The sequence below is a fragment of the Myotis lucifugus genome, unplaced genomic scaffold, assembly GCF_000147115.1.
Source record: "Myotis lucifugus unplaced genomic scaffold, Myoluc2.0 scaffold_2441, whole genome shotgun sequence".
NCBI classification, from domain to species: Eukaryota; Metazoa; Chordata; class Mammalia; order Chiroptera; family Vespertilionidae; genus Myotis; species Myotis lucifugus.
In genome coordinates, this window is record NW_005873489.1 from 7,328 (window position 1) to 10,291 (window position 2,964).

General features: G+C 39.5%; 1 pseudogene; it reads left to right on the forward strand.

The window, feature by feature from the left end:
• Nucleotides 1-417: 417 nt before the first annotated feature.
• Nucleotides 418-944, forward strand: LOC102417384 (annotated as a pseudogene).
• Nucleotides 945-2,964: the final 2,020 nt, after the last annotated feature.

A 2,964-nucleotide genomic window follows, 5' to 3' on the forward strand; every position in this document is an offset into this window, starting at 1 on the left:
TGATGGAGATGCGTCAAAACAACACAAAACCAACTTGAAGACATTCCCCTGGAGAAATCTTGGATGATTTTAGCAGAAAAATAATTTATGAGGTTACATTTAAACCCATTGAATAAAATAGAAATACACAATTTCATGCTAATTTAAATAAACTAAATAAATAAGTAAATGGGAAATTTGGTGATATACAGTATATTTATATCATCGCAAAGTAACTCTTTACCTAAGAGTTACTAATGACAAAGGGAAAAAGAGTAACTTTACAGTGAGTGGAGAAACCTGGCAGATACCACCTCAATGACATGATTAAACTTTATATTACCAGTAACGAGACTAATCAAAATTGTGCCACTTGCTTTTCCTTTCACCGCTGTGGCAGCAGCCATGAGTATGCTCAAGCTTCTGATTGGCTTATAGAAAGTCTGGTTGGACCCCAATGAGACTAATGAAATCGCCAATGCCAACTCCCATCAGCAGATTCGGAAGCTGATCAAAGATGGGCTGATCATCGGAAGCCTGTGACTGTCCATTCCTGGCTCAATGCCAGAAAAACACCTGGGCCTGCAGGAAAGGCAGGCATATGGACATAGGTAAGCGAAAGGGTACTGCCAATGCTCGAATGCCTGAGAAAGTAACCTGGGTGAGGAGGGTGAGAATTCTTCGCCGGCTACTCAGAAGATACTGTGAATCTAAGAAGATTGACCGCCACATGTTCCACAGCCTGGGCCTGAAAGTGAAGGGTAACGTGTTCAAAAACAAGCAGATTCTCATGGAACATATCCACAAGCTGGGAGGCAGACTAGGCTCACAAGAAGCTTCTGGCTGACCAGGCCGAGGCCCGCAGGTTTAAGACCAAGGAAGCGTGAAAGCACCATGAAGAGTGGTTCTAGGCCAAGAAGGAGGAAATCATCAAGACTCTCCAAGAGGAAGAGACCAAGAAATAAAGCTTCACCTCTCTTTCATGTACATGTGGCCTTGGCAATTACATGGTTCAATCATTTAATATAAGTAGCCTTCATCTAGCCCTACCTGGTTTGGCTCAGTAGATAGAGCGTCAGCCTGCGGACTGAAGGGTCCCAGGTTTGATTCGGTCAAGGGCACATGCCTAGGTTGCAAGCTCCATCCCCAGTAGGGGGCGTGCAGGAGGCAGCCATTCAATGATTCTCTTTTATCATTGATGTTTCTCTCTCTCCCTCTCCCTTCTTCTCTGAAATCAATAAAAATATTTTTTTAAAAATTAACCTTCATCTAAAAAAAAAATTGTGCCACTTGGTAGGATTCAATGAGAAGAACACACCTTCACTTCTGTGATATTCTTACCAAAGTCAGATAACCTGAATCAAATCTTAAGGGAATATCAGACAAATCCAAACTGAGGTACCATCTACAAAACAATTTCTCTAGCTATTTACATATATACAATGGAGTATTACTTGGCCATAAAAAAGAGTGAAATCTTACCATTTGCGACAGCATGTATCGACCTAGAGCAAGCATGTCAAACTCAAAGTCTAACACAAGCCAAATAAACAAAGTTTAAGTTTATGTAGGCTGCAAAAAAAGCAAAAGCTTCAATTTTCATAGAATGTATATTTATTTTGTTAGAGACATGCCTGACTACAAAGGGCTGAAATAAATGAGTAATCGATAACATAAAATAATAGGGACATTTTAATAAAAATTAATATTTTTTTCTTGGAACATTAACTTACCAGACACTGAATAACTGCACAAATTAATAAGCGTAATGCAAAATAAACCTATTTTTCTTGTTCTCCGAAAGTGAAATATTTCCTGTTGCGCACACCAAACAAGTTAGTCCAAGACTAATGATGTGGCAATCAGCTGCTAAAATATTCACTGCTAGTATTAGTGGAGAGAAATGGTGCGCCTGTGCGTAAGGCGCATAAGGGAAATGAATGCAACACAATTATAGTAATCAGTCCTTAGTGAACATTGTAGTTCATTATTAATAATTATGTATGACAGGATATTGTAAAAATTAAGTTATGAAATTTTTATTAAAACGTTTCTTGCATACCATTATATTGACTGGGCTGCAAAAATATTCGTTGTGGGCTTCGAGTTTGACATGCTTGACCTAGAGCAGTGGTTCTCAACCTTCTGGCCCTTTAAATACAGTTCCTCATGTTGTGACCCAACCATAAAATTATTTTCATTGCTACTTCATAACTGTAATGTTGCTACTGTTATGAATCGTAATGTAAATATCTGATATGCAGGATGGTCTTAGGCAACCCCTGTGAAAGGGTCGTTCGACTGCCAAAGGGGTCGTGACCCACAGGTTGAGAACCGCTGACATAGAGGGTATTATGCTCAGTTAAATAAGTCAGTGAGAGAAAGACAAACACCATGTGATTTCACTGATCTGTGGAATCTAAAGAACAAAATAAACAAAATAAAAACAGACTCATAACACAGAGAGAGAACTGGTGGTTGCCAAAGGGATGGGGGTTAGGAGACTAGGTGAAAAAGGTGAAGGGATTAAGAACTACAAATAGCTCTAACTGGTTTGGCTAAGTGGATAGAGAGTTGGCCTGCGGACTGAAAGTTCCCAGGTTCGATTCCGGTCAAGGGCATGTACCTTGGTTGCGGACACATCCCCAGTGGGAGGTGTGCAGGAGGCAGCTGATCAATGTTTCTCTCTCATCGATGTTTCTAACTCTCTATCCCTCTACCTTCCTTTCTGTAAAAAATCAATAAAATATTTTTTTTAAAAAAAAGAACTACAAGTAGGTAGTTACAGAATAGTCACGGTGATGTAAAGCATAGAGAATATCTATATTAATAAAAGGGTAATATGCAAATTGGTCATGACACCCTCACAGTCACGACCGGATATGCTAATTAGTCACGACCAGATATGCTAGTCATGACCAGTATGCAAATTGACCATCACTCCAACACAGTAAGAGAGGAATATGCTAATTAGCCCTGATATGC